At 33.0% G+C, this 12,370-nt stretch overlaps 1 long non-coding RNA gene across 1 annotated transcript; it reads left to right on the forward strand.

Moving 5' to 3' along the window:
* The first annotated feature begins 1,772 nt into the window (after nucleotides 1-1,772).
* Nucleotides 1,773-11,265, forward strand: LOC129983844 (uncharacterized). The gene is made up of 3 exons (XR_008785459.1): nucleotides 1,773-1,833; nucleotides 4,664-4,847; nucleotides 10,945-11,265. It is a non-coding gene; the product is annotated as an uncharacterized LOC129983844 (long non-coding RNA).
* The last annotated feature ends 1,105 nt before the right edge of the window (nucleotides 11,266-12,370 follow it).

Consider the following 12,370-nt stretch of genomic DNA (forward strand, 5'->3'; position numbering starts at 1 on the left):
ATATGCAAGCCCATTCACTGATTTTGTACGGCTTCTGCACTCCTTAATTCGACGATCCAACTCTTCTGACAGAATTTATAGGATTCAACTCTGTTCTGGCTAGTCCAATCGGTTCACCTCATTATCATACCAATCCATGGTGGACCCCTCAAAATAATACCAGCGTTCTAGCATAGGAGTAGCGCTACTTTCCCGTGATCTGGAGGTGCCGGTTCGGGCATGGTTGTTCTGTGTTCTATCGGTGATGTGTGTGAATGTGACTCCTTGTAGAAACGGGATTGTGCAAGCGAAAGCGACGCATGAAGTAGCCGAGTCGTACTCTTGGCCCTAGTTTGAGTTACGGAAAACGCGAGACACTCACTCGGCTTAAATCGCTTATATGTCTCATAAAGTGCCATAAATCACAACAATATGACAAGCGACATCGTCATCCTAGAAAAAACAATGATCCCACTCTTAAAATTGCGAGGAAGCACATTGTCGTTCAGAATAGTGGAGTCGGCGATGAGCTTACCATGAATTGGGATCAAAGGTCCTAGTCTATACCACAAGTAATATCGCGAGATTATAATTCCTCCTCCAAGCTCTACTGTAAGCATAATATTTTCTGTCGAAAGCGTTCTCCATATATTATAATCCCATATTGTCATCGGACCTGAACCTTGATCATTATTCCAGAAAACCCGTTTACACTAATCTAGGATACAATTCTGACGTGCCTTGCACCAGAGCTGGTGGGATTTTGTATTCGAAAGCGTATGGACGGCAACAAGCCATGGAAGCCAAGCAAGTGGGCTTCCTCGCGTTTGTTTATTAAATAAATAGTCGTAGATACTTATTGGAACTCCTCGAATCTGTACGCCATCGGTTTGGTACAATCTACCTCTTAGTTATGTGGGCTGCTGGGTTTAAGTGCATTTTCACCATCACCACCACTTCCTAACGACAAAAGCCATTAACGATTTTGGCATGTTTAACTCGCTATATATGCCTTCCAAAGATCGACCATTTCAATGATATACAACAATTACGCCTTTCTCGAAGTCAGACAGAGCTGAATTACGTGGCTAATGCCATTGGTGGATCCTACACGATATTTAAGTACAGAAGATGTGACGTCATCATGACGGCAGATAATCTCATTTGCATGGGTGTCCAAATACTTTTTGGTAGATAGTGAATAATCTCAAGTTCGGTTGTTTGAAATTGCCTTCTGGATTGCTATTTGTGTTATTAAGTATTTAGTATTTATTTATTATTACAATTTAGTATTTAACTCATCTTTTTTTTGTTATTGTTGATTTTAAAATTCTTTCTTAAATTTTAAAAAGTCACGAACATAATAATAGAATATTATTCTATCCTGGAGTTCTTTACCAGGGGTTCAAATACTTTTTACAAATGTAGCCTCATTTGAGTTCATATTATTGGCGTTCTCAAGTGTATTCATAATCAAGGAAATTGAAAACAAAAACAAATAACTGATCTGCAATAAAAGAATTTTAAAAGAAATATAGTTTATTGTGCTTATTTGTAAAACTGGAATGAAATTCTTAGAATTAAATGGAGTTATTTATCGTAACTTGATAAATTAAAAAAAAATCGATACTGCAAAGGCTGACGAAATTTTAATAGCATAAAAAGTTTTCAAACAATCATGATTAACCTGTACCCATAGCTTAAGGAGTTATGCTCTAGTCCATTGATTTGAAGTGAAGTAGATTATAATTTGCAAAGATTTTTGGTATAGTGATATCTCACTTCATCTGAGTCGGAGAAGGGAGTTCCCGACTCTCTTAGGATTGAGACAGTCTCCTGTTAATCTGAAAAAAGGTAATTTTTCTCGTGTTCCTACCGCAATTTGTTTATTATATTCGGTAAATATAAATATCATTACATTGCGGATGTTTTCTTGTACTTTGCTTTAGGTTATAAACTGATAATTATAGACCATCGCCGTTCTGAAAATTTTTCTTTTTTGCAACCTAGTTTTTCTGAGTAGTGAATTTTTTCATAACCCTGTAAATATTTTGGTGCAAATGAAAATGGATAATGTTTGACGCTAGTTTTTAATGTTTCTGTAGTTAGTTATCTATGGAATATTCATTCTCAGTCACCGTTTAATATGTATCCGCGTTTATAACGTTTTATTAAGCAATTTTATTGAATGCCAAGTTGGTAATTATGAACCATTGTTCTGAAAATTAATTTCTCATTTTCGACACTTTCTGGATGTTTTTTGAGCATTTACTCTTATTTAAGCGAAATATGTGGATTAAGCTCCAATTATTTGCTTATAACAATTGCTTTAGTGTTGAAGAATTTTTAATTGAAGTTCGAATAAGAAATTTATCAATTAAAAGTTTCAACGGTATATCCCGACAAACAATTTGCTTGTCTATTTGGGTCACAGCCTTTAAGTTCAAAACCTTTATGGCTAGATCAGTATGTGCAATATTTAGTACGCAAATGCAAAACAGTAACTTTCTAACTGCCTTTTATCTCTACACTATGAATTCTGAAACTATAGAATTACGAGAATTTGAAAAATCGAATTCAAACATATTCCGACTAATTTTTTTCATGAAACTTCGAATCTCTTAAAGTATATTTCAATTCTAACTGTTTATTTGTTACTTTTTTTTTTTTTTTTATCTCGGCTGGTTTTCTCCTGAACTGTGTAATCTATACTTAAAAAGGAAGTGTATATATTCGTGACGGAAGTTTACAGGACAGCCATTAAAACTATTAAATTCGGCACAGGTATAATTTATAAGATGAAAATGTTTATCTCTAAGCGATTTTATGAAACTTTAATTGCATATTAAATGAAACTTGACTTTTCTTGGGTCAATATTTCCTGGAACATCGAAGCAAAAATTCAGTTTATGCGTCTTTTTAAAATTAAAAAAATCGTCTAAGAAAATCTTATTACCATACAATCTTTCTGAATTTTGACAATTTTTAAAATAACTATTAGTCTTTCTTGCGTTATTGTAATGATATTCAAACCATTTATATTTTTCCAAATAGCAATCGCATGCTTCCTTCCATTTCTGAAAGCTTCAGGAAAAAACGCTTCTGCTAAGACTGGAACAAACTGGTAATTGCATTACCTTAAAAGATCACTTGAAATTTGATATAGAATACGCCGAAACTTAATTTTGAGAAAATAAACAATTAACGATGGAATTATGCTTTATTAAGAACATGCTTCAGTTGAGGAGAGAATCATGAGCGTTAAGTTGTATTTACGAGATTCAACATAAAGCGAAAGCAATATTCCTAGGAAATCAATTAGTGGTTAGTCTGCAATACTCTCCAACCTGAAAGCGCCTGTATTCGTCATTGAGAATTGCAAGTCGCGATCCTTTGGGATTCTGAAGCTGGAAGATATTGTTTTAACTTTAAAAATACGCCTAAAACTATAATTTGAGCTTAGTAGATTCTCTAATGCGTTGGATACAAAGATTTTATATGCAAGCGTAGTGTTAACCTTTGAAGATAAATGGACCAAAACGAGCCACTCTGATGTCGAAAATGCAACGTATGGCTACAAGGGAAAAACACCGCTAATTTTGTGGATTGCTCAACTATTTATGTAGAAATTTTTTGTGGAGTTCTCATTTCAAAATTATACACTTTGCAATTATCCATGGCTTTTTGTTCCTGAAAAATTTCAATCTTAAATGAAATTTCATCTAGGGGCAGTTGAATGATTGGATTAAGTCGCATCTAATTAGTTATGCTTTGCGTTTTGATGGGTTTTAATTTATCCTGCCATTTCTCATAGCTTATTATAATCGCTAAAATTCGAACTAGAGTTTTTGATGAATCGTCATGTTTCAGTGCTCCACGATTTCGGAAACTGTCTTTAGAGATGTCTGTATATGGCCATAATCGAAACTCGTTGAGCTACAACAATGAAACGTCGTTCAAAATTTTAGGATCTCGATTAACTGTTGGACCAAAACCATTCACAGAACATATGTCCAAGTGCAACACAATAGCTATGAAGCATAAAAAGGCAGACGCTTGATATTTGGTACAATTTTAACATCTAAATTATCTGCGCCAAATTTGAAACTAATCAGTCAATGGGTTGACTGTCAGAGAGTATACCTGCCTCTATGCATGTGATAGAAACTCAACATTTTAGTAAGATGAAATCTGGCATGTCATTTTCATACAAAAATGGCCTTAACAATGATTCACAATTTTAATGCTAGGGCAGGAGGATAACATCTGTATTGGGGAATTTCTTGAAGACGCTTCGGCATGTTTTGTCAAGCATTTGTTCCACCTGAAAAAAACTCAAACTAATTGTCTCGCATCAGCTGAACACCTGTAAGCTGTCTTTTAATTCTTTATTAAAAGTTTTGCAAACAATGATGAGTCGAACTCGTTCATCAAATTACTGAATCTTTAATCTGCAATTAAGTAAAAATATAAATTTAAAAGGCAAATCGCTAAAACGCTTCACTACCCAAATGCCCTTTTCATAGAAATTAAAATAATGCCCCAAATAAGTTGCATCTGATTAGCAAAATTACTGTCAATGGTTTTATAAACTGAGATCACTTTAAGGATCATGTCATTTTCTATATCTTTAAATTGTGAACAGTTTAAACACGTTTCACTGATGTATTTCCATTCTTTTCAGGCTACTCTATCTGCCATCTCATCGGCTATTGCCTGGATACTTGGTGAGTGGGGAAAATCTGAAAAAACATGGCGGATTTTAGAAGATTTGCTATGCAAGAATCGACTAATGTCAAAACACAATGGAAGGCTGACTTCCGTAATTATCTGCTGGTTCGTTACGCCTGTACGGGACTTTTACAAATGTAAGTAAACTAAAATATCATTATTTTTCTTAATTTACAATTTATACTTCCTCTCAACTTTTAAGCTTAGATGCTGAATGTTATATTTTAAGCAACTTAAAATTGTCTCCTAAAATTACAGTATAATTTTATTGTCAATAAATAGCAATTGAATATATTAAGTATATTACTAAATGAGTTTGCTGCATGTGCTTGGTAGAAGTGTTGATTTTTTTTAATTGCGACTCCGTGTTCATTCTTACTTTCTAACATATGAAGTACTGCAATCGTCGAAAAATTCAAATTCGAGATTTTGCCCACCCCTATTATGAATAACACTAAGTTTTTTCGTCTGTGATAGACAATTCAAAAATACTCTGAGACAGACGGGTGAATTTGGACTACGGTTCTACATAAGATTTTAAAATTTTTGCCAAATTATAAGCGAAATCCGCCCTAAAGAAGTCTGCCCTGCTGTTTAAATACAAATTAGCACTAACGTCGAGAGTTCAGATGAAACTTGGTACATATTTTAATAGACTAGTGTTTCTTTAAAACGGGACATTTATAGAGCTAAATTAAACTTGGAACAGGATTAATATCTATAGTATAGATGTCCATTAAATTTTGAATCAAATCTATCAAGGGGTTCACGTCGGTCGGTCAATCTGTAATTTCAAAAGCATGTAAACATGATATGTATGTGTGGTTTTGGGTCAAATCGGTTGGGATAAACGCGTCTAAAAGGCATTAGTTTTTCGGGTACTATTAACCGCATGCTAGGTATTAATGGGGACTCCGTAACATTCTTATGAATTTAGGAACACACGATAAATTCTTTATTGAAATGAATATTTCGTAATTCTACACCAATGCCATGAAACATGTTCTCTGGAATAACGCCTTTTTAGAAAGTGAGTTTTGGTGACGACTTCAACTGGTTCTTATTTGTACGGTTAAAAATATTTTACTCTTCAGTGTTGAAATAAGTTATAAATTGTAAAGTAAGATACTTAAATTTACCGCTATTCCCAATAATTTTACTCAACTAAAGCAGTCTAGCCAATTAGCAACAGACTGTGTCAGTCATAAACTCTCTACTTAAAAACATCCTTTCAGCATTTTTCAATTTGTTCATAAAATTAAAGTTAAATGTTTCAAAACTGTTAATTAAAATCCGAAATGTGCTCAAAATGATTAATGGATCTGTTGCCATCTAGAATGTTTTTAACCGATTAAGTTCAGGAGTAAATTTACGCCATTTAGGTCAAATGTCGATGAAACTGGTCATGCACTCCACTACTTCAATTGCGCGCAGTGATGTGCTCTTTCATACATAAATTATGAGTTTTAAAATGGATGAGACTTATTTAATATTAGCCGCCTTTGTTGACCAACTAGGTCACCAGGTGTAAAACTCCCAAAATTCTGTTAAATATTTATGTGCCTTTGTCTCTTAATAGCTTAATCAAAATATTGAGCTTCAAATTTACAGTTCTATAGCTCACATTATTGAAACCTTGCGACATTTTGTTCATTGTAATATCTAATTTTCTGGCATCTCCAATTTGCCGTAAGATTTAAATTTGAATTTGAAATGAAAGAGAACTTCAATAAATGCGAACTTTTTTACCGAAACCAGTCATTTTAAATTACGGAAAATCGAATCTTTCAGTATTGTAAGCTTATATGTATCGGAGAATATTTTATAATTCAGTATTTGAAAGAATTCAGTGAACTTCTGATTCGTCAAATTCAGTTTTGTCTTCAAAAATTTGAATGCGGCAAGTGTTATTTCAATCAATAAATGTACTTCAGAAAATTATGAATTCTACGTTATACAGTTCTTCGATCCTGTAAATCATGGTCGGTAAAATTATCTTGCGTCTAACGGTTGTCTTCCGAGATCCAGCCTGATCTAGTTATAATGCTTTGAATATAATTATAAGATTATCAACAATTGCATTGTTTTAGACAATCGGCCTTAGAAAATCCGAGCCCTGAGTAGCGCATTTTCGTCAAAACGATGCTTTTTTATAGAATAGGCATTCAAATTTTCATAACTTAATACATTTTAATTGCAAAAGAATGGAACTTTTAATAAAATAGACTTAACATTAATATTTAATGACTTATAGAATATAGGATACCGTATAAAATTTTTAATGTTTAAAAAATCTGTAAACATAATTTATAGGAATATTTGATTCAAACTATATAAAATATCTTATTTAGACTAATTCTCGTATGTATCTAATAAAGTTGTGGAAATCAGCTGTTGGTCCCTGATTAGTGTGGATATCCTATGTATTATGCTGTATATGCCTTAAATAAGAATGAATTATTGAACTGATAACCATTTTAAAACATCGTAGAACTTTTTCTCGTATTAGTTTTTTAGAAAATATCGCATTTATAGTTTATTTCATACGGACAACAATACCTAAAAATGTTAAATCGCATTTTAGGGTTAAAATTACAGAAAGAGTTAACTCAGTCTTTTAACTGAAGTTTTTGCCAGCGTAATTGCAACATAATTAAAACTTTTTTCTACGCACTTCATTTCTTTGTGAAATAAATTGTTGGAAGCAGTTAAAATATTTTTAAAATTCATTAGAAAGTAAACTTAATTTAAAAGTTAACATTGGTATAATTTGCACCTCTCCCCGAAATGAAATTCCCACCCTCTAAAATGCGTTTCTGACAAGTTCACTATTTCTACGTCAAACGGTTTTGCATGTAGAGCGCAGATATATTAAATTAGCATGAATAGAATATAAAATAGCGCGAGATTTTTCTCGCCCTATCTCGTTTTTTGACGAAAGCCATGATAATCTTCAAGCCACAACCATTACGCCGATTTCATCAAACTTTACTTTCTCATGCAAAGTATTGCAATTTGCAAAAAAACTCAATTAGGGTTTTTTCACGAATCTTTTCTGATATATTTAAATCCAAATCGCATTTTTGGCATCGATTCCCGTTTTTCTGTGAAAATAAATTCAAACGCTTCGAGCTGAACAGATGAATTGGTGTGGGATCAAATTAATAGTTCTGTCGAATTTTGACAAAAAAATCTAATCGGAGAAAGTTAGTCGAAGCTATCCGAGTAAAACGAACGCAGTAAGTAGAAAACTTATAGAACCAATGTATAGTTTTATACACAAGTTTAGCATCTAAAATGTGGATTCGGTTCAAATTTGGAATTAAATTCGTCTACAAATTTGGCTTTTATTGATCTGTAATTTGACATGCATATAAACGTAATTTAAGATCATATACAAAATTCTATTAATTTCAGATTACATTTATATCTGACAAATTTTTGTTTTAATCGGTTAGCAACCAGTGGGAGTAGTTTCACGAAGTTTCCTCGCATGCTCTCCAATAAGTGTTATTCCAGAGAACGTCAAATGTAACATGTGTAATTGTATTTTAAGCTTTAAGCATGTTATGTATATGCAAAAACTTTTTACTTGGACAAGCCACTTTGAAGCATATATCGTTATGTCAGTTGACACCCTTGGGACAGGCAATGCTTTATTTGGAGAAATTCGAATTTAAATTACTTGGTTTTAACAATGTTTATTAAACATAACCTGAAAAATAACGTACGACAAATCGGTCTTTGTACCACTGAACCAAACTAATCCTAGTCAAGCTCGGAGAACGCCCTGCATGGCATTAGTGTACTATAGACAAGAAATTCTAACTTCGACATCAATTTGCCATTTTTATTTAATCCGTCTTTTGTTCTTTGGCTAGTTTTTTGTCGATTAATCGTTGGTTTGAGGCTAAGAGTATTTGAAAATTGAATTTGTTTATGCAATTTTTTGTACAATTTGAAAGAAAGTCTACACAGTAGTCGCAATCACATGCCAAATTTGTAACACTCAAGTCAAGTTTACGTTTCTGAAAGTATAATCGACCAGTTGTCAACCAAGTTGGATTTGGCTCAAAATTTCATAGATGTTAAATCTGTGTACCGAAGTTAATCCATTTAGATCCCTTCTCTTTGTAATAACCGCTTTAACTTAAATTCGAACAGACATCCAATGAACGGATTTTGTTCAAAATTTGACTGAAATCTACAAATCTCGTGCGAAAACCGAGTTTGTTGGACATTTGGAAAAGATCCATACAGAAATTTATTTCGGATCCGAATTTTTATGGTGTCCTTGTGTTTTTCCAATTCCGCGCCATAGTCTCAAGCAAACTAAACGATTCGAACCCGACCTTTTTGCAAGTTTCGTGATTTGTGCAACTGCAATGGAAATTTGGCTGCTGTTTAAACTCCTCATGTAAATACTTCAGACGGAATATGCGAAGTGGTTTAAGTTCTTCGGTCGAGGCGGAAGATAAGTTAACTGTGGGCAACTGGTTTGTTGCTTCACCTTTTTTAAACGGTTTCTTTCAGTTCGTTTAAATGTTAGACAGAAAGGATGAATGGTTCGAATCTGTTGACCAAGATCTGGTAATGTTAATTTGAACTTTGATTATAGCATTTATCGTATTATTTTGATTGCACCAGTAATCAGCACATTGACTTTATACTTTATAATCAATAAGTTACTTTAAGGAAATTGTTTTCAACTTTATGCCTCCTCGACATATAATTTCACTGTCAACTTTGCTAAAATTTGGGTTACTTTACTCAGATGAATAAGTTTTCATAAGTCTAGCTTAAAGCTGTTTGAGTTCTGCCATATAGATTTAAGGCTTTAAGAACACGGACGGACTGATATAATTACGAAAATGTTTATTTAATTCGATTTCTAAAATGTGGAGACTCGTCAATGTCGAATTCGAATTTTTTGACGATTACAATACTTTATCTATACATCGTATACGAGAAAATGCCAGTTACGCCAAAGATTAATATTTAGTAACTATTGATCACCAATGCCAGTCATAATATTGTCATATTTTGCCCAAGATTCAGTATTATGTGAAAGTGTAACGTTTATTAAATTAGTTTGGAGAAAGTCATTCCAATTTTTGTTGGATGGAAAAAAACTGGTGGTCTTTATATAGTCCAAGTGTCACCTGCTCCATGCCGTGCTTCAATTTTTAAGCTCTCAAAATATAAAATTTCGATATAGCCCCAGAATCACCCTCTGGAGTCATTTCGTCGCTTTTCCCCAATTTACGTACATATCTAACCAATAAAAATGTTGACGGCTTAATGTTAAATGGCATTTTCATTTAGTATAAAATTTATTTTATCGAGTTCGAAGAACTGGTCACCTACGGTGGCTAGAGATTTCTAAAATCACAAGCATATTGACATGACATTTGCAATTCGAAATAACTTTAACTGTTTGGTATCTAATCTATATACAGTGAACAGATAAGAATCAACTGGACGGAGTCTTGCAGAAATTTTTGCGCATACTTTCAACTTCATCGTCACACTTATCTTCCTTCACATATAATTGTTGAACTTGAACGAGATAGAACTCCACGGGTGCTCAACTTCATTTTCAACCTCTGTATGAGTCTTGCTCTTGAAGTAGAGAATTTTTTCGATGAACCATATATTCAGAAATATAAAATCTCTGTTCAACCGAGGCCACAATTTAGCAAAACTTCAATTTTAGTAAGATTACTTAGACAAATAACATTTGATATAAATGCGACGTTTTTGAGTTATCACTTTTACATCCACAGGAAAGTACAGAACTGATAAAATTTCAATAGATTTATTTCGAAATTTTCCTTTTGTATTCTACAACTCAAATGCTAATAATATATACCAAATTTCATCTATCTTGCCCTTTAAGTTTTGTAGTTATCGTATTCATTCGTTTTCCTATCAAATTTTGTAGAATTCTAGCCATATTTACAAGGTATGTAAAGACCACATACCAAATTTCATCCACCGAAATCAGTTTACAAGTGTTCAAATAAGATCCAAAAATGTTTTTCGAATGCGGAATGGCTTAAAGCGTGGATTCGTTAAAATGTAGAGTTCGAATTTTTTGACGTTCACAATATTTTCTTATACATGATTAAGTGCTATTTGGTAAATTAAATTTTATCTCATTAAACTTTAATATTTTAATTTTTATCTCAATCCTACATGTATAGAGGCTTAAACAAAGCTATTTCTTTTTAGGATTGTTGGTTCTTTTATTACTGAATGCATATAAGAATCGACTGCAAGCTGCTCTGAAGGAAGAACCTGGCCATATAAAAGTTAATTTAAGAATCTGTTGTTCCTGTAAACCGAAGCTTGTTTGCTTTTCCCGAACAGATGAGAAAGTTTCTTCAGAAAATACAGTCCGGAAGAGCCCAAGGAATCGAATTTAACATGGTGATATTTTTTGACTTAAATTATAATTAGAAGTATCTTTTGAATATTTTCTGGATTATTTAAGAAATCTTCATACTATGTTATCCAAAATAGGATGTTTTTAAAGATATTAAATTTGCGTAAAATGAGCATGTGCAATGAATACTTGAAGCTCTTGACTGACTCTAAATCCCCATTGTAGACTGTCTTAGAAAGTGCTCTCTACTATTTGATCCGACTTCTGTGGCAGATTTTTCCGAGTCTCGACGAAATTTCAAAAATCTGATCTTGTTAGGAAAAAAATTGCAATTTTATTTCGCAATTGCATGCGAAAGATCTTGATACAGATGTTCAAATGATTGCGATTCGCTTTTGTCCTATAGATGTCTAATTTTCAATATGTTAATCGTTTTAAGTGTTGTGTAGTTCATTGCGAAGTAGTGTAGGAATCTTTTTCCAGTTCTGAAATCCCGAAATACTTCGATTAAAGTATGGCGGTTCAGCCTCTTGTCAAGCGGCTCTTCTTTAGAGTAAGTCGCTGGGAAGGCTTTTGTGCAAAGAAACATATTTTGGAAATTTTAAAGGAAGTCGGAGCATTACTTTTGTGCATCATCAAAATGAGCCATCATAGGCATTTTTGAGGGTATTTAATTGAATTTCTGTCAAATGAATTTGGGTGTTTCAGTATTCAACTTCAGAATTCTTAAGATTGTAGAAATTGATTATTCAATAGTGTTTCTATAAAAGGAAATTTTTCCATAAATCCTGAACATTACAATAAGAACAGTAGTAAATAGTAAAAAATTATGATTATGGGTACAAACTCAAACTCTGATCTATTTTCTAATGGATGGAACATGCTTCAATGAGGCATTTGGCTTTTATGTTGGAGAAATCTGTGTACATAATTTCTATAATGGAATCTTCTATATTAAGTCCACAGGCCGTCCCATTCGGGAGCTATTCAGATTCCAATCACTTGAAGCGAGACGAATTGGGAAAGTTGGATCTGATATCTCACTTCATAACATTCGCTTAAAAGAAACTCTTTATATTAATCAATATACAAAATCTTTAGAAGTAATGCTCTCGAGGGATTTCTCCATTTTCTATCTGGAATTCAAACGTGTTTAAATATTCTAGGAAACAAATTTACATTCGTCTCCCCCCCTCCCCCTCCAAAAAAAAATCTTCATTACATTAAGGTTAGAATTCGAAACTAATCCTTCTATAAATGGCTGCTCCGAAT

This window comes from Argiope bruennichi, chromosome 9 (assembly GCF_947563725.1).
Source record: "Argiope bruennichi chromosome 9, qqArgBrue1.1, whole genome shotgun sequence".
In the NCBI taxonomy this organism is placed as follows: Eukaryota; Metazoa; Arthropoda; class Arachnida; order Araneae; family Araneidae; genus Argiope; species Argiope bruennichi.